Here is a 26677-nt window from a genome sequence, read left to right on the forward strand (position 1 = left end):
ACCTTGTTAAATCTCTTTTTACTGCGAGTTGCTAGAATTGTCTTTTGGGAATTTAGGTCACTAACCCCCAGGATCTCTAGCCCTTAAACTTCTAGATGGGAAGAGGATGCTTTATCTTATGTGATAGTGCCCACACATCACAGCCTTCCATTTTACACACTGTAGCTCCCCACTTTCTCTTTCCTCTTAAAGTGGTGGGCGTGAGCAGGTTGAGGAGAGTGCCTCCTGCCGGATCCGCCTGAGCAGGCTAACCGCATGGACAGCCGAGGGGAGAGGCTTGTTTGGATGTGCTGTCTCCCCAGATGTCTTGGGCTGTCTACATTATTATAATTCCCACCTTGTAGGTGGCCTGTTGACTCTTGAGGTCACTTCACCATGTATAATCGCCTTCTGGAATGTCAGGGCAGACCCTCTTGGTGTGTTTATACTTGTCCATGTTTTGTCAATATTTGACTTGGTTTCCATCATTCTTTCTAGAGAAAACCAGTTTGTCAGAGCAAGGAAATCCAGCTAGTAACAATCGGCTTGGCCCTTCTCTTTTTAACTGGGAAGATATTTGTGGAAAGACAGCCTGTCAGTGCTACTCCTTCAGTGTTTTTATCTGTGATCTGGTGGAAGCATGTCCAGCATTCAGCATCTTCAGCCCCAAGTTGCGACCTGTCCATTCCATTTAGTTTCTATTAAAGGCTTACTGATAACTATGCAGATGTGCGCTGAACAACCTGATTTAACCGGGCACTCCTTGCCTTCTTCTGATACTTGAATAATAGAGCAAAGCCTCTAGAGCCAGTGAAATTAATGGGCTCTTGGAGAGTGTGATGGCAGATCGATGGCAGTTACGTTTAATCAATACACCTTGCTCTTAACAGATCTCGCATGTGTACTTGGAGAGCAGATGGAATAATGGTCTCAGAGCGTGGACTCAAATGGGAAGGCTATGCTTGTAGCAGCAGCTATCAACATTTTTTGGCTGACCTTGGTCGCCTTAGCGCCCTTGCTGGTTTGGCCAGGCACAGGCTCACAACCCATTCCCTTTCCTACTGCAAAGCAGGGGAGGCAGCAGCATTCCTGGGTCTTCTGCCACCCCTGGGCCATCCCCTTAAATGCCACCCCCCCGCCTGACCTGGAAGTAATTGTGGTGACATGTTTGTGTCACCACAATTACTTCCGGCACAATTACTTGTTTACTGCTCTGAGCAGCCGCCTGCTTTTTCACTTTGAAAGAAGTGGGTGGCTTCTCAGAGTAGGCCACAATTGCTCTGAATGGTTGCGGTGGGTGGGTGGGTAGGTGGGGGATTCTTTCAAAGCCAAAAAAGGCGAGCGGCTGCTCAGAGTGATATGCAACCACCCTAAGTGACTACAGAGGGAGCCAGTGGATGCCAGTGGTATCGCCATCCATGGACACTTGCCCCTCTGCTCCCCTCAGGTATGTTAGTGAGGGGAGGGAAGATGGAACCCTGCATGCTGTGCAGCATCCCATTAGCCTAGTGAGGGCTGCAACAGAGGCTGCAGCCAAAGACTCCCACTTCTCCAATTACCTTTCCCACTCTGGAGAAGGAAAAGGGGGCAGGGAGTTGCCCATATGCCCCGGGTGCTCAAGCATCCGCTGAACCCCAGCACTGGGGAGGGGCAGGGATTGTTATATACCTGCCAGGATGATCCCCACCCATCTGTCCATCTCCAAACCCGAGTGGGTAGAAGACCAGGGCCAATTATGAACTTCAAATGTACTTTCCAACTTGTTTTCATCTGTCAACATTTTGTATAGCCTTTTCCTTCTTTTCTTTTTTTTTTTAATATGAAAAGAGCCAGAACAAAATAACTGTTAAGCAGGGCTAATAAAATAAAGCCTTAAAAGGACATGTGGCAATTGCACAATAAAGATGCCTTTTCCCAACTGCATTGCCCTTAATGCAAATTTTATGACAGCCATGTTTTGCTGTCTGAAAAGGCTTGCTGGGAAGATCAATCAATTAATTAGAGCAGGGATTGTTGGCTGTTGTGTGAGGATAACTGAGTCACCTCTTGGAATAAGAAAACTTTGGTCCTGCAGTACAGCTTGAGTGCAAAACTCTGCAAACAGGGTCAGAAGCCAAGACAAGTCTAGGAACAAACTAGCTGTATTTGACAGGATAAGATGAGACAGAGCCTGACTTAAAGGATCTGTTCATTAACAGAAGGTATGCATCGGAGCTGGTCAAAGACTACTTGACACCTGAGATGGCATGCAGATATCACCAGCCACTGTCTCTGCTGCACCTCCCTTAATTTGAAAAGGAGGAGGGGAACGGAATAGAAGAGGAACTGTGAAGGGTTAGACCAACCATTTTCAACCACTGTGCCATGGCACGTTGCTGTGCTGCAAATGGTTCACAGGTGTGCCACAGGAATTTGGGGGAAGGTCATTTATTAGTAGGGCCATTGGGGGGGGGTGTGTGAGCCCTCCAATGGCAGCACGGTGTGCCTTGTCAATTGCCAAAAACCTGATGGTGTGCCTTGACAATTTCAGTGCCTTGTCAGTGTGCCATGAGAGGAAAAAGGTTGAAAATTGCTGGATTAGACTCTCTAGCGCACCACTCTCCTCTTCCCCACACCTCCTCTCTATTCTGTTCCCCTTCTTTCTAAATTCAAGGAAGAGGAGGAGTGGAAGCAGCAACTGGTACACTATTGGGCATGGGGGATGGCATTTGGTGTACGGCTTCATGCATCAATAAGTATTGAGTCATCCCTGGTCTTTTGCCAGTTGGCAGAATTATTTCTTTCTCCACCATTTCACTATAAGTTGGTAGGAGGCTCCTCCTTGTAACACTCTTGTTTTGCTCTTGGTAATTAATTTGCTCTTATATATTTATTTTGCCCTTAATTATTTTACTCTAAGTCAGTAGTTCTCACACATTTAGCACCAGGACTCACTTTTTAGAATAAGAATCTGTCAGGGCACACTGGAAGTGATGTCATGACCAGAAGTGACATCATCAAGCAGTAAAATTTTAAACAATCCTAGGCTGCAATCTTACCCACACTTACCCAGGAGTAATTCCCATTTACTGTCATTGTTAAAAGAATATACATAGTAGCTTGTTAAAAGTACAGAGCTGTAACATTTCCTCACATGCAGTCACATACCATGGTAGCATCAAGTGTAATATATTACAAATAAAATATTGAAATGTATGGGGACCCACCTGAAATTGGCTTACGACTCACCTAGTGGGTCCCGACCCACAGTTTGAGAAACACTGCTCTAAGTAATTAATTTGCTTTATTACTTGTTTGGCCTTGTGCTTTTGTTTCTTGGTGTTCTGTGGTGTTTTCATTGCTCTTTCTCATCTTAGATCATAAGGACCAATGAGTGTGGGGTATCGCCACCAACCAGCTCAAAATAAATGAATAATCCTTTTGGGCACTGTCCAACAGGAGACCTTTGGGAGCGTAAGAATGTATTGCACCTTTAGGTTTTATTCAGTAAAAAAGCATGCCAAAATTTCCAGACATTTGCAAGCCAAACCAGGTTGACAAATGTGAATTAAGATGGCTATCGATTGGCTCTTGGTGGTGGTGATAGCCACAGAGCTATTTCAGAACTTGGAAAAGGAATTCAGAGTTAGTGGTCCTGGAGGAAACCTGCAGTGGCATTTCAAGACTTAAACAGTCCATTAGCATCATCCCCAGAGCTCCTGAGTGGTAACCGTTAGCTGTGATTTCAGCAGAAAATGAATGACTTCACTGCCTGGCTTTTTTTGTAATGGTTTTATTTAAAAAAAACAAAAACCCCAAAACCCAAAAGCTGTCCTTGGAATCTAAAGGCTTATCAGCGTGTGGGTGAGAATAAAATGCATACATTTAAGCAGAGGGGAGAAAATGGGGACATATATCTGCAGCAGCACGAGAAGTTGGAACACTTGCTCATTCTTGCCTCGTGACTTTGGTATTCGAGGTTCACCTTTCATTTTACTTTTAAATGCGATTGGCCAAGTAAAGGACATCTGTTGGATCAAATCTGATCTAACCCGAAAGAATGAACTTGCATTCCTTTTCAGGGAGCAAACTGACTTGATTTAGATATTGCACAGACCTATGATTTTAACCCTGAGTCTGCCTGATGTTCCTGAACCTCAAGCTTCTGTGTTTCTCCCACTGACTCTTGTTCGACATTCGAAGGGAAGGCGGTTTCTTCTTCTAATGCAGTAATGGTTCAGGACAAGCCAAAATTTCCTGTGACATTGAAATTTAGGATGCAATCCTAACCACACTTTCCTGGGAGTAAGTCCCATTGAACACAATTGGACTTACTTCTGAGTAGACCTGGTTAGGATTGTGCCCTTAGCCAGTCTCCGTTGGTTTTAACTGCAGTCTCTGAACAAGGTAGGATGCGATAGTGATTCAACCCCTTGCGTCTGCTTTAAAGTATGTTCTTGCATGGAAGTATTAGGTGATGGGAACAGCGTAATCTGAGATGTTTCATGAAGAACTTTCCGGAAGACATAGGGCAAAAACATAAGATGGGTGCAATGTAAAATAATTAAAACTCCTAGCTTGCCTTTCAGTTTAGCATATTCTGAAATCCTTGAGGTGGTGATGCAAGAAGCATTTACTGCTTCAAAGCCCTGTGGATCCACATGCCGCAAAAGTGCTTGAACCAACTTGCAAGCATTGTATCATAAAGCACCAGCTTGAAGCATTGTGTCATAAAGCACCACTGTTGAAAAATGCAGTAAGACAAACCAGAAAGTAGGGCATTCTTTGCTTTTCTACCATGGATATTGGTAGATTAATACTGAACTCCAATGGGTACTGCTTCATTAGGATTCTTAGCCAATTTCCTTAAATAGTTGACTTCTCGTGTTCTGAATTGATGACATTTAAATAAATTTCAGACTTGAGTACTAGTTTCATTCACAGGAGACATTGGCTCAGAGCATCCTGATTTGTTGCCTTTGGCTATATATTCATGCACAGCTTTAGCCACTCTTAGTCAGGGCTATGTTTTCAAAGAGATTTAATTTTTAGCAATCATCTTGGAAATAAACTGGGACACAAGAATCGCACCTGCTTGGCTGTCTCCTGTCAAACATGAACTTAGATATGACACACAGCTGTCATGTTTTTCTCCCCTGGTTTTTTTTTTTTAATTTTTGTTTATATTTTATCCAAAAGGAGCTTTGTGAAGGTGCAAATCTGGATGTAGGATCTTTTTGTGAGGTACCGTAGCAGAGGAGTGCATTGTTTTTGAGCCCTTTGTCACCATATCTTGATCGCAAGCACATACCTGTCTACTTTATGCAAGGAGAAAAGGTACCAGCCCCAAGGAAAAGCGAGAGTGATTTGGGTTAGGAAAATGGAGGGGAAACCTCCATCTCTCCCAACTGAGTGAATGGAGACTGTGATGAGAAGTACCCAGAGGGCACTGCAGAATAAATTAGATTCCACTCAATACAGATGGGGGTTAAGCTGATATAATCAACTCGGCTGCTTGGTGTGTTTTCTTTTTTGCCCTTAATCAATTAAGTTATAAGATCAGAGCAGGCCCAAGACATGTTGGTGCCTGAAGCAGAAACTTCCAAATTACACCTCTTCCACTCTTCTGCTGCAAACCCACAGTAAGTAGTGGGGCGGGCACGGGGGCAATCTTCTATGCAAGCTTTAGTGGAACAAAGTGGGAGCTGTGTAAGAGCACTGCTAAATGTATGGGAGCAAATCCATTCTGGTTCAGGTTGTGTTCTTGATACAGATCTAGTTTAAACTTGGTCTTATGTGTTGTAAGAAGAATTTATGCATAAGTGGATGGTACATATATGCATTTGTCATGTTGTTGTTCCATAAGAGCTGTGCTCAAAGCATGATGCACAAAGATGGCAAACAGTGTGTCTCTCTGATTGGAGAGGTGCTATGGCTGTGGCTGCAGAGTGTACTGTGTCACTGATTAGAAGCAGGCCTGTTTAGGTTTCTTCCTAGTGAATGTGAGAATCTCTATATGTATGTGTGATTTTAAAAGTGAGTTTCTAGCCCTCAAGCTAATGGTCATACATTACAAAGTGTGCAAATTCTGAAAAAGTGCTAGCATTCAGAGTTTCTGCAACCTCCTTGTCTGCCTGTCTCTTCTTCTGGGCTGAATGTGATTCTTCTTGTGTTAATCAAGCTCCTACTGTTCCCCCTCCCCCACTTTCTAGCTCTTTCTGCCACCATCTTATTTATAGCTGGGGGGAAAAACTGTATCCCAGTTCATTAGGATGTCAGGCATTTAGTTTCAGAACTGCATGTGCAACCTCATGGTGTAGCAGTATCTTGAGGTAGAGCCATGACCCCTACTGTGGTTTGCCAGTGGTGTGTGGATTCAGACATAACAGCAGACTACAGTTAGCATGCATTGTGGTTTGCGAACTAGCTTTCAAACTGTGGTTTCTGATCTTGGTTTGTGGGCAGACTTGGGTTATAGGTCTTAAAACTTTCCTGGCTTAGCTAAGCAAGCTTCATGTTGCATCCAAATCCAGCCTATGATAAAGGAACAAGTAGCTTTCCCTTTTCCAGGAGCATCTAGCCAAGGCTGTTGCAAAAAAAACCTCCCTTAGAACCAGCTTGCTTTTCTAATGAAGGAGCAGTGCTCAAAACATTTATGGATTCCAAAGTCAAAATGTTGACTGGTGTATCTTGATTTACTCATGTCAGCCTAGCTGTTCCATACAAGCCATTGGCCACAAGCAGTACCATCGCAGACTGTAGACAGTAGACATTGAGAAATTCGGTAACTGTTTTGGCTCAAACAGGTGCTGGAAGTCAAGGCCCTTAATGGAAAGGTGCACTCCAGAGACCAATTCATCAAACTGTTATTTATCCGGAACAGTGGCTTATTGGAATGGATTCCATATAGCTGACATCTTAAAACAGCTGTGCTTCCAGAAAATAGGAAAAAACCAACAGTCATTCCCAGCCAAGAGGTGACTTTGTCCTTGATTAATGCAACAGCAAAATATTTCAACCGGAGATGAGACATTTGTGCTCCATCTCAAGAACCATTAAAAGCTCTGCCTGGTCTTCATCTGCTTGTCCAATTGCCCATGAAGATCACCTGTGTGACTGGGGTTTTCAGGGCCGCCTCGGAAGCCTAGAGGTGGGGTGTACTCTGGCCAGGAAAATCTTGCTGTTTGTGCCAAGGAAACATGAGCTTCAAAAAAAACCAAGAGCCACATAACGCCATTAAAGGCTAAGAAAATCTCAGCATAAGCTTTCATAGACTACCATATACTTCATCGGATAAATTCACACTGCAAGAAATGAACATGGCAACCTCTCTGGAAGAGAAAGTTTCAAGGTGACATAACCAGGGATGGGCACAACTCGTGACTCGACTTGCTAAAAAACATGTTTTTGGGCGACTCGTGTCAACTTGAGTTGTGGACATCGCTGATCCCGACTCAACTTGTGACTCGGGGCCAGTGACTCTAAAAAATCAGGACTTGAAATGACTCAGGTTCCTATCTTTTGTGTGTGTGTGTGTGTGTGAGTTCTTGCTTACATTTTTTTCCACCACTTCCACATCGCGCTGAAAGACCTCGTGGGCAATCTTGAAGCCAGTATTCAGAAGGATGGCAGCAGTAGGGTAGGAGGTGGGGGCAGGAGGAAGTTGAGGGGAGGAAGAAAGCTTTTTAAATTTTGGCTGCATGAGACTTGTTTCTCGTAATGTTTGTGTCTCGACTCAAAAGACTCTAAATTTCTCGTGGGTCAAATCACAACAGCCACATGCTATGACTCACAAGTCAAGTTGTAGTCACTGACTCAGGCTTGCTTGACTTGCGACTCGGGCTCAGTGACTTGAGCTCATCCCTGGACCTAACTCCATTCTAACTGGCGTATGGGTGCCCTTGAACAACTTTGTTTGATCAAACGATTTGGTTTTTCTGCACAATTAAGGCTCAGTTTCAGAGCATACATGTAACCGAAGTGAGGCCCGAGTGTCTGTTCTGATCCAGCAGGTCTGCTCATATGTTCTCATGGTGATGCCCACTGCCCTAATAGGCAGGCATTAGATTCGTGTAAATGGTGCGTATATTGATGAATTCTAGTTCTTAGGGGTACATGGAACCTCCATGTCCAGAGGCAGTATAGCACTGAATATCTTTTGCTGGGGAACAGAGGACAGGTACCGTCATGAAGGTTTCTTGCAAGTTTCTTGGAAGCATTTGGTTAGCCATTGTGAGAACTGGGATTTTGGCCTAGAACCCTAGATGGACGTTTAGGCGAATGTCCTCTTCGCTGTAACTGTCTTTTTTTTCATATTTTGTTTGCTTGCTATCTGTGCAACTATTGTCTTTCCCTCTGGCAAAATTTAGATTGTAAGCTCCTCGGGAAGGGGCCCTGCCATTTTTGTGATAGAATTCTATAAAGTGCCAAGTGCATGGATCAGGCCATGTAAATAAAATTGAAATTAGATGAGTGAAGAATCAGGGAGGGAGCAGCAGGTATATTGCACTTGGGTTTATGCTGGAGAAACTTCCCAGGTCAGGGAAAATGTTGGCAAACATTGGCAGGCTTATTCAAGGAATGTGGATGCATGGTTTGCCCACACTTTTTTCCCCCTTGCCCACACTGTACTTCCACCCCCCCCCCATTCTCTGACAGCTGGAATTTCAACTTTTCTTAGTGTCCCTCTGTTTGCTCAGGTGAGGTCAAGCAGAGCACAGTGTACTGAAACAGAAGTCTCCCACCCAGGTACTGACCAAACCAAGTCCTACTTAGCTTTAGTATTTTCCTAAAGGACCAGCCTATTCATGAAGCCAGCTAAGACCATCGCCTCAGGTCAGTGGCATCAGTAGGGGGTGCAGACCACTCTGGGTGATGCACAAGGGGGGGTGACGTGCACTGGGGGGGTGACGTGCTAAAATTGTGGTGGTTAGGTGTAACCCCATCATGTTATATACCTTTGGATGTGGAATTTCCAGCTGAATGCAATGCAAAAAACAGGAGTGAAATATCTCCTTTCTATCAAAATTATTGGCAAAAAACCAGAAAACAAAAAATGCATGGAGTCCAATGGAAAGTGAAACCGAGCCATATCATGCATTTATTCGTGAGTAGGCGAACGTGCCTTAGTCTGTCTGAAAGGGCAGGCTGAGAGGAATCCGACAACACCAGAATGGTCCTGATCCAATGAATGTAGACCCCCAAAAACACCTGAGAAGGAGGTCCCTCCCTCCAAGCTGGTGAATGTATTGAGCCCTATGGAATGTGAAACTAAGCCACATGGTCGTGTTTTCTCATGAGTAAGCAAACGTGCCTTTGCTTCTGGGCAGTTCAGGCAAAGGGAAATTGGAGGCCACCAGAATGGTCCTGATTTGATGCAACTGGAGCTCAACAAATGCTCCAGAAGGCAGCCCCCCCACCCATAAAAAGAATGAAACAGAGGCTTGACAGGGTAAGGTGAAATTTTTTTCTGTTTTAGGCTGCAATCCTGTCCACACTTTCCTGGGAGTAAGCCCCACTGACTATAATGGGACTTACTTCTGAGTAGACAGGCATAGGATTGGGCTCTCAGACTTGTAAAGCCAGGTGGGTCCTGGTAGTGATATGCTTGAAATATAAGAACTTAAATTGAACTGAATACTGGTTAGGGATGAAAATCTTACTGATTCTTTGGGGGGGGGGGGTGATTGCATGCAGGCTGCAGATAAAATTCACTTGGTGGAACAGGGCTGGCTTTCCCTTATTTATTTATTTTACTTTAATTTATAATTATTTATTTTAATTTGCTTTATGATGGGTCCTGGACAGATTGTCATTCTAAAAAGTGGGTCCCAGTGCTAAAAGTTTGAGAACTGCTCCAATAAGGTGTTGGTAAGTTGATACCCTGGTGGGAGGTGACACCACTAGTGACCAAAATCACTAAAATCACAGTTTGCAAAAATAATACCATCGTGTTATATATCAATCAATGTGTAATTTAATGAAGAATGCGATGAAACAAACTGCGTTGAAATATCTTTATTCTATCTAAAGGTACAGCCAAAAAACCTGTGGGAGCAGGGCGATGGTAGATCACCACGCCCACCACCTGGAGTGTTGCCTCGCCCACTGCATGGGGGTGACACGCTGGCCTCTAACACTGAGTGACGCGAACGCTAGTGACACCACTGCCTCAGGTGGAAGAGGTGCCCACTACCTGCCTCTGGTTTGGAAGAGGGAGAATGGAGTAAGAGAGGAGTGTGTTGGACTAGAACAGGGGTGTCCAAAGTTTTTGGCCGGAGGGCCACATCAGCTCTCTGACACTGTGTTGGGGGCTGGGGGAAAAAAGAATTAATTTACGTTTAAAATTTAAATAAATTTACATCCTGTTGGCAACCTTCAGTCTCGAAAAACTATGGTATCGCGCTCTGAATGGTGGTTCTGGAACAGCGTCTAGTGTGGCTGAAAAGGCCAATTCGGGAGTGACAGTTCCTTCCACACCGGGAGCAAGTGCAGTCTGTCCCTGGTCTGTCTCCCTGGCTATGGGCCTTCCTTCTTTGCCTCTTTGCCTCTGTTGGCCAAGTGTCTCTTCAAACTGGGAAAGGCCATGCTGCACAGCCTGCCTCCAAGCGGGCCACTCAGAGGCCAGGGCTTCCCACTTGTTGAGGTCCACTCCTAAAGCTTTCAGATCCCTCTTGCAGATGTCCTTGTATCGCAGCTGTGGTCTACCTGTAGGGCACTTTCCTTGCACGAGTTCTCCATAGAGGAGATCCTTTGGGATCCGGCCATCATCCATTCTCACGACATGACCGAGCCAACGCAGGCGTCCCTGTTTCAGTAGTGCATACATGCTAGGGATTCCAGCTCGTTCCAGGACTGTGTTGTTTGGAACTTTGTCCTGCCAGGTGATGCAGAGGATGCATCGGAGGCAGCGCATGTGGAAAGCGTTCAGTTTCCTCTCCTGTTGTGAGTGAAGAGTCCATGACTTGCTGCAGTACAGAAGTGTACTCAGTACGTAAGCTCTGTAGACCTGGATCTTGGTATGTTCCATCAGCTTCTTGTTGGACCAGACTCTCTTTGTGAGTCTGGAAAACATGGTAGCTGCTTTACCCATGCACTTGTTTAGCTCGGTATCGAGAGAAAGAGTGTCGGAGATCGTTGAGCCAAGGTACACAAAGTCATGGACAACCTCCAGTTCATGGTCAGAGATTGTAATGCAGGGAGGTGAGTCCACATCCATTTACATAAGTTTACATAAATGAATATATTAAAGCTGAACTTACATGAATGAACGAAGGTCTTGCAATAGCTCAAGGCCTATAAAAGGCCTTGCACAAAGCAAGGCCAGTCTTTGCTGCTGCTGCTGCATTACAGATGTGAAAGAGCAAGCAGTGGAGGAAGCCCTCATCCCACAGCTCACGCAAGAGGTCAAACAGTCGCCCTCACGCTGAGAGAAGTTGCGTCGGGCCAGTGTGGACTCCAACAAATGTCCGGAGGGCCAGAGGCTCATTGGAGACTGGGGGCTCCCTGAGGGCCGCATTGAGAGGCCTCGAGGGCTGCAAGTGGCCCCAGGGCCGGGGTTTGGGCACCCCTGGACTAGAATGTTGGAGAAACTCGAGCCCACCATTCTTCTATCTTCCACACTTGGGTTCCAGTCTTCTTTTTTCAGATTGATAGCGTGGGAAGACTGGCAATAAAGGCAGCTGTCATTGTGGCTGAGTAGTGGAGGGAAGGTGGCATTTTGCTTGCCACATCAACCCTGGGAAGTTTGGGGCTCTTCTTGTTTCCCCTCATGAGCGTTTTGGCCTTGTGCTGGCTTCTGATTTTTAAGAAGAGTTATGCTGCTGCAGTTACCATGCTTAGTCTTGTTCAGCATTTCATTTTAAATTGTGGGTTCATAGAAAATTGATGTACCAAGTAGCCCTGAGCCATAGTGAGGTGCATTTGGGTTTGTGCGTGTGTGTGTGTGTTTTGGTCTCTGTTCTGAAACTTAATTGGAAACGACAGGTTGCAGGACAGTCTTCCAAATTTCTATCAGTTCATATTTTCTCACCTTGCTCTGATTATGTTAGCATCTTGGGTCACCAGCTAAAGTATATACAGTAATAGGCTCAGAAATGCTGGTTAAATTTTATCCTTAATGGTGAACCGAAGACGATGGAGCTTGAGTCAGATTGCCTTTTAAGGATAAAGGTTTTATCTGCAGAGCCAGGAATAAACTCAAAGGAAAAAAAATGGGCTATGATCCATCAGCATCTTGGAGCTTCAGTGTTCGGTTCAGCACATGTTGGTGAAAAGAGCTGATGAGTTAACATTGCAGTATCCACTTCTGTTTACAAAATTGCACGGGGGGAAATGCAATTTGTGTTTTTGTAGTGCCACCACTTGATATTTGTTTGTTTGTTCAAGTAAAAGATTTTGATACTGCTTTTCCAGTGCTCAAAGTGGTTCACAACAAAAAATAAAATACCATTAACAAAACAGTTAAATAAAAACATTAAAAGCAGTTAAAATAAAAACATTAAAAACAATGATTGAGATGCCATTAAGAATATAAGAACAGCAACAATGGCCTGTAGATCTCAAGCGTTTCGTGTTGGGACCCACTTTTCAGAATGAGAATCTGTCAGGACCCACCGGAAGTGATGTCATGACTGGAAGTGATATCATCAGGCAGGAACATTTTTAACAATCCTAGGTTGGAATCCGATCCACATTTACCCAGTAGTGACTATCATTGTTAAAAGCATATACATAGTAGCCTGTTAAAAGCATAGACCTGTATCAGTTCCCCAGATGCAGTCACATATCATGGTAGCTTCAAGTCTAATACATTAAAAATAAAATATTGAAATGAATGGGGACCCACCTGAAATTGGCTCATGACCCACCTAGTGGGTCCTGACCCACAGTTTGAGAAACAATGTAGATATTGATAAAAACAGGGTCCCAAGAGTTGGGGACATAACGTTTGGTCCAGATGTGTGGAAATATTGTTGACTAAGTAGATGGAAGCCTGTTGCTTTGAATGCAAAGTTTCTTGTATGTGTCTTTAATTGATTTTGGGTAGACCTAGGCAAGTCTTTGGTTTAATTTGTTTCTTTAACATTCTGTTGGTTTGACTGCAGCAAAGTGTGTGTCTTGAACATGGAAATATCAGAATGAAACCTAGTACCTCCAGGACATAATTCTGTGTGTTTCATGTTCAATTCCAAGCTTGATCCCTGTACTCAATTTTCAGACAGACAGGGGAAATTTATATTCATTTATATTTCTTATTTTATAGCAAGTCCTCAAGACAGCTTGCAATGACAACATTTAAAGCCACCGGTCAATAACCATCTCCACAGAAAAAATACTGGCCACCTTCTGTGAATCCAAAGGGTTTCTTTAAAAGCCAAGTCTTAGCTGCTCACTGCAGAAAGCTAACAATGTCATCACTTTGGAGAGGGCATTCCACAACCTAGGTGCTGTATGTCCTGCTAATGAGGTGGATTTAGGTGATCAACTAAGAAAGTAGATTGGCATAGGATGGTTTCTTAGCACCAGTGGCTTCTACCCCCACTGCTGCTGCTACTGGTACTCTGTCTTTTTGTCTCCTTCCATTTTGCTCTCTTCCTGTTTTTTGGAGAAAGAAGAAGGTAGCAACAGGAACAAGGAAGTGTGGAGAATGAGTGGCCACTGGTGGGCTAGAGCAGATGTACCCCCTCTTGGAATGAGGTCTGACAAGGTTGGGGGAGGAGAAAACCACAGGGGCCAGGTCAGGTACAGGTGAAATGCAACTTGTGGGCACTCTAACCCTACAAAAATGGAACACAAGAGCCTGGTTCTTGTAATCAATTGTGCACAGATGCAGGACCTGGTATGGGCAAGAAGTTAGGAAAGAACTGTGAGGGGGTCTGTGCATGAAGTGTCACGTAATTCCAGTGAGGGGGACTAGATCCAGTCCAAGACGACCTGAGGTGGCATGCCAAATGTGACTCCCTTTACCCGATGACGTGCCACCCTCTCTTCCTCCCACTTTCCAGTATTCTCACTCAGCACTTCCCTCCACATTTCCAATTCTTCTCTGTCCCCTTTCCAAACAAGGAGGTGAAAAGAGGAGCAAGATCGGTGGAGCAAATAGGCTAATAGAGATGGGAACTCCCCCACTATCCTCTACCTGAGGCAATCGATTCAGTTGCTCTCGTGGATGGGCCAGTCCTAAGGGGGACTGTCGGGGCTCAGGCATACAGGACCACAGAGAAATTGGGCAAAAATCCCATTGCCTTAAAGAAAGGAACTGGAGGAACAGCACCCTGTTGTCTCTTTAGTCTTTCTCCCCCCATTCTGACAGGGACTCATTTTGCCCCCAGTGTCAGAGTGTGCTGCTTTCTCAGTAAAACATGTGTCTGAAAGCCTTTCTCCATTTTCTGTCTTTTTTAAAAAAAAAAAATCACTTTTTAAAGGCATACAATACACAAAGCCATCTTTGACGCTTGAACGCGCATGGCGTATCTGAAACTATGGAAGTGGGAAAGAAAGATAACATTGTTGGGATTCCGGAAAGCTGCACTTGGCTGCTGTCGGAAAGACAATAAGAATCTTCACCATAGTCCATAAGTCAACAATACTCTGCTTGTGCGGATTTCAGTAGCTGGGGGGCATGGCAGCGTGCCAAGCTGATATTGATCCTTTTCGGAGATGCTCCATTCCCGTCCCAACTGGCTGGAAGCAAAATGTCTTCGAAAGGGGGAAGAAACTTGTTTGCTTGTTTTCTTTGGGAAAAGAAGTAGTGTGATTTTTTCCCCCTATTTGCCAGCAGTAGTAGGTGGATGGAACAGTGATCCTGGATCCCACTTGCTGGAATGGGAAGGGACAAGATCTTATACACGTATTTGTCCTAAGGCACAAAACGATGTGGGAGGAATGGAGATGATGATGCTGTCACCTCTGGCTGGGAATGGCTGAACTGCTTACTGCAGTGTTTCTCAAACTCTGGGTTGGGACCCACTAGGTGGGTAACTAGCCGATTTCAGGTGGATCCCCATTCATTTCAATATTTTATTTTTAATATATTAGACTTGAGCTACCATGGCATGTGACTGCACTGGGGAAAATGTTTCATATTTGTACTTTCAAAAGGCTACTCTATATATGCTTTTAACAATGATAGTAAATGGGACTTATTCCTAGGTAAGTGTGGGTAGGATTGGAGCCCAGGATTGTTAAAAAATTTTCCTGTTTGATGATGCCATTTTGGTCATGACATCACTTCCAGTGGGTCCTGACAGATTCTCTTTCTGAAAAGTGGGTCCCAGTGCTAAAATTTCGAGAACCACTGGCTTACTGCAACAGAGGCAAGCTAGAGAGTTTCTGGCTACTATTTGATGATTTGCTTAGGTCCTCGATTGGGGGCTGGTCATAAAAGGGCCTAAGAAAGAAGTAGGCAGGAGCTTGTGAAGGAGAATGTTGGAAGAGTAATATTCAGAGGAATGGAGGAAATGGAAGGTTAGAGCAGGGGTCTCCAAAGTATGGCCCCGGTAGCCACATCTGGCCCCCCACAAGATGTTATCCAGCCCTGAGCAACTTCAAATATTTTTATTACTAATTTTTTTGGCTAACGTTTTGCATTTTTACTCATTATATCATTTCTCAATTTAAGCACAACATTTTTTCTTCGTAATTGTCACATTTCACTCTTAATCTGAATCGTATCATGCTGATTACCAAAAAGATCCAAATAAAACTTATTCATTTAAAGTTAATTCAGTCATTTATAAAAGTGATGTTTTTCGACCTGCAAAAATGTGTAAAATATATGATGTGGGCCTAGTACTGGAAAGTTTAGAGACCCCAGGGCTAGGGGAATGAAGAGAAGGAAAACTAGGAGAAATGTCCACGCGGCCAGGAGCTGCAGAGGTAAAGCCAATGTTTCCACCCCCTTGTGTCTTGGGCTGTGAACCTTGATCACTTTAGTCCAGATTCCTTGTGTGTTAAATCATAGAACAATACATTTATGAAGAATTCGGTTGTGGTGGGTGTCAGTGTAACTACCTGAAATTGACCTCTTCCCAAGGAACATGTTCTGGGTTGGCCATTGCTTGGACATTCTTTGGCAAGGAATAGAATGATTAATGTCTTCCGTTGCCCCTGCAAACCATGGAAATATATGATCGCATGTAGGATGCATGCATTCTGTGAAAGAATTATCAAAAATCTAAAGTGGAAAATTCAGTCACTGTTAATTCTCCTTTCTTTTGCAGAAAGAACGGAGTATACGCCTTGCTCTCCCCCATTGAAATCAATGCTAGTTTGGGCTGGATGGGTCCTTCGCCTGAATGTTTTATCTCTGTCTGTTTGGCCTTGCCTCCCTAAAAAGCAGCTTGACATCTTTAGGCAAATGAAAAACTTTAGGTAGTTCTTTTGGTCCGTTGGGGGAGGTTGGGAAACAAAAGCCGTAGACTAGTAATAGTTCCAGTAGGGCCAAACAAATTACACAATGCAGGCTGTTAAGCAGAGCAAAATGGGTGGGGAGGGAAGCTGGCCATGATGAGCACTAGAGTCAGAAGCCTTAAGATGGAGTGTAGGGGGAGTTTTGCAGACTCATGTCAATGAGCCTCACTGGTGCTAGGCTATGATCTGAGGATATGCCTATAATAATGGTTATTTCCCCTGTTCTCTTTTCTTTTAGAAAATATAAAACCTGGCAGTTAGTTAGGTTTTTAAATAAATGGAGACAAGTGGACTATATGCAAAACAGGGAATTTACAGTGAGCGTATATCCACTAATTAAACACTTTTGTGCACATTCTTTTCTTGCATGTTTTTTAACCAATCTTCCTGCCATTATTCCTATTTGGGTTTGCAGGGCCACCAAGAGGAGTTTTATCAGAGGGAAATAAAGTTTCCTTTGGGCCCCTTCCCAAGGGGGGGGAAGGAGATAAAACAGAGCAGAGGAGGGTGGTGTCAAGGGTGGGCAGAACAGGAGTTGAGAGGGGGCAGAACAGGGCGGGGGGTGGTGGTGACAGCTAGAAAAGTCTTTGGAGGCCAAGTCTACAGGGTTTCCCAAAGCAAAGCCCAAGTCTACCGGCCTGTGCAGTGTTGACAGCTAGATACAGTAAAATGGAACCACTCCTAAGTCTCTCTAAAATCTTTTAAATATAGAAAATCATTGCAGAAAATTAGCATCATCGTATTTAGGCTCACACTAGAATGGAAAGTGTCCTGTTTGCACCAAAACATATTTCTGCAGCAGCTGTAGCCCTTCAGCTGTGTCCCTGATCTCCTAAACACTCCTTTATGGCAAGTGGATCTACACACCAAAGAGCTACTGTAGCCGGCCCTATTCCTCCCAGATTTCACACTGTTATGTATGCATTCCTTGGTCCTGCACTTTTGGCTTTCGGTAACAGCAGGAGCCACATATACAGCATCCCTCACGAGCAGCGAGTCCAGATGAGATAGGAAACTATAAGACCCAAAGAAATTCCTGGGCCCCCTCCTTTGGCTCCTAGGCTCCCTTTTTGACCCTGGACCCAGGTACAAATTATCCCCTTTACTTTCCCCCCCCCCCAAAATGGGCCCTGATTGCAAGCAATACTTTTTTTTTAATGAAAAAAAGGAACAGAATTGCTCATTCTCTTTTTGGAGTGTGTAAGTTTTGGTGGGGTAGTTCCTGCTTCCAGTTAATGTCCTCCCTTTGAGGGAACTTTTTGTTTTTCATGTCACTGCCAGGCCATCTGAGGCATACAGTATTAAAAACTGAGAGCGGATGGAATTTGAACAATATAATCTTTACGCTCTGGAGTAGCTCAGTCTGAAGTCACTTTTTGGATGCAAAACAATCTGTACTCGAGAGAAGCAAATGACGATCGGCTGTAAAGTGGCTGCTCTAATTACAGAATGATCCAAATGAATGGAATCCTCTGGGGTAGACAGTGCAGTGAGACTTGCGTCTACCTTGCTGTTTGCGGTGGAAATTGCGCCTCCGTTCTGATAGGATCTGGGCTGCAGTGACTATCGTTTTTCCGCCTTCCTCCAGATTTCATGGTTAATTTATCTCCAGCTCGCTGTTGTCTTTCTCTTCCTTGGCAGATCTGTTTTGGCTCTGAGTCCTTCTGTCGTCATCCCAATAAAGTTCTTTAAGGGTCTACTACTTCATATGCCCTTCCTATTTCTGATGCAATCCGCCTGTTCCCTTCCATTCCTAATTCTCCACAGTTGAAGAAGATGTATGAGCTCATTTCAGGAGGTGAGATGTCATTGGGCGAGCACAGCCCCTGCACTGTTCGGTGGGTGCTTACTTGCTGCATTGGGCGTGCCATAGGAATCCAGCACCAGCGGGTCGTGTCATGAATAAGTACATGTTAAGCCTAGGTTGGCATGTGAAGCCTGAACCAAACTAAGACAGTGTAACTGAGAAGTTGCTAGCAGTTCCCAGCTGCAGGAATGTGAGTAAATAAACAAGAGGATTTGTTGTCTCTCCTTTGCTGGCCAGGAAGGACAGATAACAAGAATTACAACCCATTGGAATGTTTAGCACCTTAGCAGACAGAGAGGCGCCTTATCAAGAGTGCAGATGTGGATCTCCAGTTGGGAGGGGTAAGAACTATGAGGGGTTAGCAACCAGGCCAACTTCGAGAAGGTTCTATTCCTCAAGGGTTCTGATTGGACAGTCTAATAAGTATGAAGTCACCTTAGTACTATTAGCATAAGAAGTATAATAATGAGTACCCACGGGATGTGTGTTGTTCCTGCTTGAACAGAGTTTTGGGTGCAACATCCTGCATGCGGTAAGCTCCATTGTCTGCTATGGGCATCTGGCCTCACAGGTAGCCTAGAGCTAAAAGATCTACAAGAGAAGCTGACCCAGGTGAGAGATAGGGATTAATAGAGATAGCCAACTAGCTTTATTATTCTATTGCTGATATGTTTCCTAGATGTTTATGCCTCTAGCATTTGCTGCCTTATTGTAGAGTGTGTAACCTTATGTACTTTATAAACTAAAATCTCTTTTACTAAGTTGTCTGTTGGGGACAAAGGTTCAGAATCCTGCCTAGCCGTTCAGCAAGCTACCAAGTGCTCATTGAGGTCTAGTAACTTGAGGACTGAAGCTTTAATTGGAGAAAGCGCTCAGTGCCTGCAAGGGATAGAATTAAGCCTAGAGGGTCTCAGTGTGTCTGGAGTGAGGCACTGGCACGTACAGGGTGGTGGCAGTACAACTGGGCAAGGGACCTTGAGGGCTTTAGGGTTTGAAAACCAAGAAACCTGAGTGCCCCAAACCCCCCTTTGTGTAGGACAGGCACAGGTCTTACTTTCCAGGTGTTGTGGAGCACTTTACAGTGCATTTTGTGACACCTTAGACTGGCACAGGAGTTGCTGTGCTGGTGTTCTTCGAGAATAGGATTGTGCCAAAAAATGCCACATGTCAGCAGGGCTGTAGCCTACCCATGGCCCTAGATAGGCTAGGAGAGCTGCAGTAAGTTTGTGCAGTAAGGTGGCAAACCTATGTGCAGACTGGTGGCAAACCTCTATCTACAATTGTGCAAGACGACCTGTGTTGTAACATGACTTTTCCGCTTGCAGTCCAGGTCACGATTAAACAAGGCCTTTGTGCGTAACTCTAGTGATCAGCTTGCCAGGTACAGAAATTCATTCCGACAGCCCTGTTGTGTGGAGGTTTTTGTAGTACTTTGTTTGCAAATACAGCATCAGTTTTGTCCCTGGACAAATACACAAACAATAACTCTGTCAACCCCTATTAACCATATTAGCGAAATGGAAGCTTCATGAACAGTGTCCAAGTGAACATACAGTATATATTCCAGATGCTGGTAAAAAGCTGGGCAAGTCTGAAACCAGCCAGGCTGTAACCAACTTCCAAGCACTTAGTGACATCTAGCTGGCCATTGTGGGAACTAGAGTGCTGGACTAAGGTGGATCTTGGACTGATCCAACAAAACAACTGAGGGTGCAATCCTAAAGTGCACTTGGGCAAATGTAAATCCCTTGCGCTGGCCTGGACATGTCACAGAAGTGCCATACAGCACTTTTGCACCTCTTGTTGGGGAGATAGGCTGGCACATGGCCCCAGGGAGAGGGTGAGTTGCATTGGCCAAGCTTGGCCGACATAGGGATTTGGAAGGGTGTGTGTGAGGGGAATGGGGAGGAGGCGGGAGGGAGGTGTTGCGGGTTGGGGGGGAGGGTGGGGAGAGGGCATTCCAGGGAGTGGGGTGAGCGGTGAGTGGGAGGCGGAGCCAGGATCCAGCAGTTATGCTGGATCCTAGCCCTGTTCCCAGGCGGTGTGCAGCAACCCCTGGCCTCTCCATTCTGCTCAGATCTGTGCCACCTTGTCAGGTTGTATGGCCATTGGGACCATGGCAGTACGGCATGGGTAAGGTGAAAGTTTCCGGGCTATGCTGCTTTTGGCCCCAAACTTGCACTGGATGCAGCACAGGCCCGCTGGCCTGCCTGTTTCCAGCACAAGTTAGGATTGTGCCCTGAGTGGCATGAGCACTAAGAAGTCGATAAGGTTACACTTCATGTGGTCCTAGATCATTCCAGTGGCAAAGCTCATCTACACAATTGGATAAGACCAGTGTTGCTGCATCCCCTCATGTTCATTCTTGGGGAGGGAGTGCTGAGTTGGGTTCTCTAAAGTCCAATAGCTATTACGACCAGAGTCTGTTGGCCACAGCCTCCTGCCGAAGGGTGGTCACTGAAAGTTCTCTACTAGACTACCGCTTATAAGAAAATTGGTTCTTCTTGGCTCTTCCTGGCTGTCTCTGCCAGTTGGAGTCCAGTTGGAGTCGAGTTATTCTGGGGACTGCTGTCCTTTTTTTTTTTTTTTAAACCAGTCTTGACAGATGCTACTTCTTGAGCGACCCTATTTTCATCTCTCTTTTTTCACATTTGGTACCTAACAGACAGCACACCGTGTGCTCGGCTGGCTTTTGCACTTGGTTCCTGCAGCTAATTGAGGAACTTCAGTGATGTCATCTTCCAATATGAAAACATTGACTGTGCTTTGGCACAGCACCTTCTTGCTAATGCTTCATCCTTCAGCGCCTTTCCTGCGTTGCTTTCCTTCGCGCATGAAACGCTTCAGTTTGGGGACTATGATTTTTCATATAAGCCATGTATTGTACCTCACATTCCTTGACATTTCACTAAGGATGCTTGCTCTTGCTGTCTGGAATCAAATGGTGCAGTTTCTCAGTCTGGAAAAATGTATTGAGAACTAGATCAGTGGTTCTCACACATTTAGCACTGGGACCCACTTTTTAGAATGAGAATCTGTCAGGACCCACCAGAAATGATGTCATGACTGGAAGTGACATTATCAAGCAGGAACATTTTTGACAATCCTAGGCTGCAATCCTACCCACACGTAATAATAAAATAATAATAATAAACTTTATTTGTATCCCGCCCTTCTCCCTGAAAGGGACCCACGTACCCAGGAGTAAGTCCCATTGACTATCATTGTTAAAAGCATATACAGAGTAATCTGTTAAAAGTACAGATCCTTAACATTTCCCCAAATGCAGTACATACCATGGTAGCATCAAGTCGAATATATAAAAAATAAAATATTGAAATGAATGGGGACCCGCCTGAAATTGGCTCGTGACCTACCTGGTGGGTCCCGACCCACAGTTTGAGAAACACTGTTCTAGATGCTAGCTCCATTTTTCCCATTTTACACCTGGATCCAGATGCCTCGTTGCATTCCCATTCACTTGCACTGCTGCAGAAATGCACTGGGAACTAAAGAATTTTGCTTAGGGGTTACTTGAATTCCCATCTGTACCTTGTGCATCTTCATCCCAGGTGGCTTTGAAGGCAGCTTCCTAGGATGGAGTGTAGTCCAGGTGTGTCAAACATAAGACCTATGGAAGCTCTTTATCTGGCCCTTGGGCTCTTCCAGCACCACCATCAGCTGCTGAGTGGTGCTGAGGTGTTACTGTTGAAAGGGCAGCCTGCCTGATAATTGGGATGCCCTATATCTTGAAAATTATAATCAAGGTTTGCCTATTTTCTGTCATTTGCAGCTAGTAAGTTCCTAGATGAGCAAAAAGTACTTCTGGTCATGACCTGCTTAATGACATCAGTTCCTGCTTAATGACATCTGACCTTTAGCAGGTATTATGAATGCTATTTGGCCCACTGTATAACATGAGATAGACATCCCTGGTGTAGACTGTGTAAAGGAACGTGCACTCTCCTCTCCCAGTTAATGCCAGCACCAAATTGCTGGTGCCCTGGGGCAAAGCCTAATGTTAGGGCATCTGCCTCCCTCTGAGGGTGGATTGGGTACTAGAGGGTTTGGGAGTTGGCCTGAGTGGGCTTTCTGATGAATGTGGGCCTTTGGCTAGTACGTCACCTTGCTCAACTACGATACTACCCCAGACCACCAAATCTGCAGTTTTATCTCTCTGATAACTCCAGTGAAGGACTGGAGATCTTAGAAAACATTAGGTACAACACACAAAAAATGTAACTGACCACATACCATAGTGGTGCTTCTGTCTTTCATCTCCCTGTATTTGAAAAAGAAGGGAGAGGAAGTGTGGAGGAGAGGAAGCTCTAGCCCACCATTTAGCCCTTCTTCACACTTTCTTTTGTTCCGTTCTCTTTTAAGTCAAGAAGTAGGAGGAGAAGGAATTGCAGCAGTTGGTGGGCTACTAGGTAAGGGGTGGTGGCTTTTGAAGTGCTGACTCTGGCCACAGAAAGTCTTGGACTGAGCCTGAGTGTTCTGTGTGGTAACCTCCTCACCTCACCTGCAGGTGTGTAGGGCAGCATGGAACATTGTGTAGATACCCTGTAAGAAACTTGGGGCCCAATCCTATCCAATTTTCCAGCACTGAGGCAGCCACGTAAATGGGGCGTGCGCTGCATCTAGCAGTGGATGGGCAATTATGGAACCGTCCTCAAGGTAAGGGAATGTCTGTCCCCTTACCTTGGGTCAGCACTGCATCTGTGCTGAAAAGTAGGTTAGGACTGTGCCCCTGGTTACATAACCCAAAGAGCTGACTGTGCCTTCTATGGAGATGTATCTGTGTGCATGCGCAACACTGCTTAGTTTTAGATGAGAAAAGGCCTGCTTTGCATACATGCCCTGTACACATGAACATATTGTGTGAACTTGCCCTTGGAGACTAGGTATTAACAGAGCCCCTGTAATCTTTCCCCTTTGAGACTGCATGTTTAGCATAAGAGCTGTAACTAGCGCCTGCATCGCTGAACAGACATAAATAGCATTGCAACTTGAGAGCCTCCCACCATACTGTAGTACAGCCACTCAGTATTCTTTTGTAGCTGATCTGAAATTCCTAATACTGGGAAACGCACTTTGCAGACTGCAGGGGCAGCCAGTGGGACCTTATGAAACTGTAGAGAACTTCTTGGAGTAACAAACACATTGTTCGATTGAGGATCTGAAACTGCTGTGAAGCGGCTACAAACCGGTTCTCTCATGCTGACAAAACATCTCGACTTGGGGAAGCCTTCAGCTACCGGCGGCAGCAGGGTAGGGGCAACTGATCCAATAAATGGCTGGAGAGCCTGCTAGAGGGACACCCCTTAAGCCTCCGAGGGTGTTACAGCCTTTTGCTCTTTATGGAAGAAATGCTTGATTTGCTTCGGCGATTCTTCTAGGCTAGAGGTACGTGCTAATGAAATGATTACTTGGAAATTCCACGGCTGAAGTGAGAGATTCTGTTACAACGCTGGACGGGTTGCATGCTAATCAAGCAATTAGGCCCTTGAGAGTGTGTGCAAGAAATATTGTATGAGAGCCTGAATGGGGCATTCAGCAAAAAGGGGGGGATGCCGTATTCACTCTGGATTTCATGGCTGTTGCAAAGGGTGACTTACTGGCTTCCTGCTCTTTCACTGAAAAGAAAGTGCCTTTCCTTGCAGCTGTACTGTAAGTGATATATGTGAAAATGCCACCAGTTTCCATGCTGTCTTCCTTCTAAAAGTTTTACTATAAATGGCTATATGTACCCAGCCTGTACATGTTCTATGTATTCTGTATTCAGACTACTTTTAAAAGATGAGTTGCAGCATTTGTCATATAAATATAATGTGCCAAAAGCTTCAGAGCACTTGTGCCCCGAATGGCTTGTTGCTCCTGCACGTGTAAAAGAGATGGGGTAGAGGTTCCCAAGAGTAATTCCTTCCTGGCTATCTCCATAATGGAAACTCTACTGAGCCTACCTCAGGTGGTAGTTTTTAAGTGCTCTTATAGGACAGGTTTGAATCATCTGAACTACGGAGCCAGTCCAGTGGAGAAGGTGGTTCTATATCACATCATCAATGCCCATGCAACTTTATACAGAGTGAAAAAGCAGGGTCCCTGCCCTGAAAGACTTACAGTCTGGCTAATTGATGCAAGAAAGGCACTAGGGCTCAAAAATGTCTTAATCCAGGACTGGTTAGCTGTCATCCTGGGAACGCAGAATCGCTTTGCTTTCAAAACAAAACTGGGCTAGCCCAGTTTCAAAACAAAACTGTTCAGGATATTTTGTGGGTCTCAGTCTCTTTCAAGTGGGGTGTGCTGCAAATAGCTTGATCATCTACAGCATGTTTTGGGTTCTCCTCTGGGCCTTTGACATTTGCCAGAGCCAGGACCCAAACATTGGGCTGAGTCAGAAGTCATTCAGTGGCATTGCTTTTCTGTGGTTTGAGTGGTTTCCTATAGCCTTCATTCTCTGGTGTGAGGGAACAGAAATACACCCACATTAGAAGGTTGCAAGGATAACTTGGGCATGCATGCTGAGTGTGTATTTTGGAACTGGAAGGGATGGCTTCTCGGAGAAACATAGCTAGTTCTTACAAAAGTGGTAAATTCATATCAGGGTTATACTATTTCAGATTACTGTGGCCCTTACACAATGGAATACCCTTCCAATTTTATTTTAAAAAAACTATTTTAAAAAACCCCAAAAACCTGAGCATGGAAAAACTGGATGTTGAGGAAAATGGTTCTGGCCTAGCCTTCTTCCTGGCTTCTAGTTTTCAATGTGTAGAAATGTGAGGGTGTTTTATGTATGGGAGAGATTTAATCATGTGAGTCGCACCTTTGTTCTGAAAATGTTACTTCCAGATCAATTACGAACTGGCCCCTGTGCTGCCCTGGGCCAGGACCGCAAAATGTTGCCCCCATCTTGGAAAACCATAAGTGCCATTTTTTGGCATTCTGAAGGTCTTAGAAGGCCTTCTGGGGTCTGCAGAGGCCACTGGCCCTTAAAAGGCCTTCTAAGGACTTGAAAATGTTCCCAAAAACAGGCTCAATTTAAAAAAAATTGTGTTAGAGGAAGGGTCACAGGATGGCACCCCAGGGTATTTGCCCCCTTGCCCCCCTAGGAATACCAGTGGTGCAGATGCAGATTTATCATCTGATACATCCCTTGTTTTGAATCACAGGTAATTCTCCAATGGCTAAATATGGTAGGTAAGTGAGTAGGTAGGTGGGTGGAAGATAACATCAACCCCCAGGGGCACAGCACAAGAGCACCAGGCACTTTGGTTATGAAAGAACCTTGCATGGCTGCTGATCTGTTCACAGGCTTCTGGTTCCCCTGTCACAGAGAACAGAAGCCAGCCATTTTTAGTGCCGCCGAAGCCGGATAGTCCCAACATGCAACATGGAATTTGTTTCCAATTGTGGCTGGGCTATTTGCCGCGATCATGTGTCAGCTTTCATGCTCCTATAGTACAGCGCAAATAGGCGAATAGGAGAACTGAATGGAATCAAGCATATTTATTTATTTTTTTCTTTTTCAACAAGAAAGTTTGCAAATCAGTTTACATAGTAGAGGAAAGGGGGAGGGTGAGAAAATGCTCCCCCTCTAGCTGCCTTATAGTTTAAAACTAGTTTGCAAATATTAAAATGCATCATTTTAAACTACAAATTAAACAGTATAAAATAACTATAATATTAGCAGTAGCATTAAAAAAAATCAAATGGGTGTGTTTCAGGACGAGTGCTCATCTCACATTAGGTGTTGTCCTGGGGGGTTTTGGTGTTCACAATTGGGTTGATGTTGTAACCTTAATTTCAGAGCTACCTGGAACACTTCAGCAAATTGAAAGGAAAAGTCTCAGTTGCAGTGGCAACACTAGGGTTTGCATCACCCGGTTCAAGAGGCCAACAAGTCACCCCTATGATGGACCTCCTCCCATGCAGTGGGTGGGGCAACACCCAGGCGGTGGGCGTGATGATGTACCATTGCCCTGCCCCCACTGGATTTTTTTGGCTAGAACTTTTGATAACATAATTTCAAAGTGGTTTGTTTCATTGCATTCTGCATGAAATGATGCATTGGTTGATATATAACATGATGGTATTATTCAAAAGTGTCAAGATTTAAAGCAGCATCTCCTGTCATTGCTGTTTCTCTTGCAATCTGAGTCATCCAGTTGGATCTGTAGTGTCTGTGAATACTGCCTTCAATTTCTAAATTGCCTCTGTGCTAGGTAGTAAAGACGCCCCTTGGGACCAAACACATCATTTCAGAGTGCGTAAATAGGAATTGCAAACAAGAATACTTCGCCCAGTGCCACCTACATACTGTGCAATACCGAGGCTGTTGGCATAGATTAGCCCATCGCTCATCACCACGTTTGCCCTTGTGGATTGACTTTAGCCATTTTGTATAGATGGTCAGTTCTTTTATGGTGATTTAGTGAGAAACAATTGCTAACATGAAGCTCTGTCTTCATGCCTCAGATTTATATGATTCTAGAATGT

At 44.7% G+C, this 26677-nt stretch overlaps 1 protein-coding gene across 4 annotated transcripts in view; it reads left to right on the forward strand.

The window, feature by feature from the left end:
- Positions 1–26677, forward strand: part of TLN2 (talin 2) — a 225182-nt gene that overhangs the window by 36924 nt on the left and 161581 nt on the right. Inside the window, exon 1 of one of the 4 annotated variants that reach the window (XM_066636593.1) lies at positions 23213–23584. The exons of 2 other annotated variants lie outside the window; for them this stretch is intronic. The gene's annotated coding sequence lies outside the window, so the exon portion shown is untranslated. Of the gene's footprint in view, positions 1–23212; positions 23585–26677 lie in introns of those variants that run through there. One more of the 4 variants, XM_066636590.1, reaches the window with a different exon arrangement.

The sequence above is a fragment of the Tiliqua scincoides genome, chromosome 8 (assembly GCF_035046505.1).
Source record: "Tiliqua scincoides isolate rTilSci1 chromosome 8, rTilSci1.hap2, whole genome shotgun sequence".
Lineage (NCBI taxonomy): Eukaryota > Metazoa > Chordata > Lepidosauria > Squamata > Scincidae > Tiliqua > Tiliqua scincoides.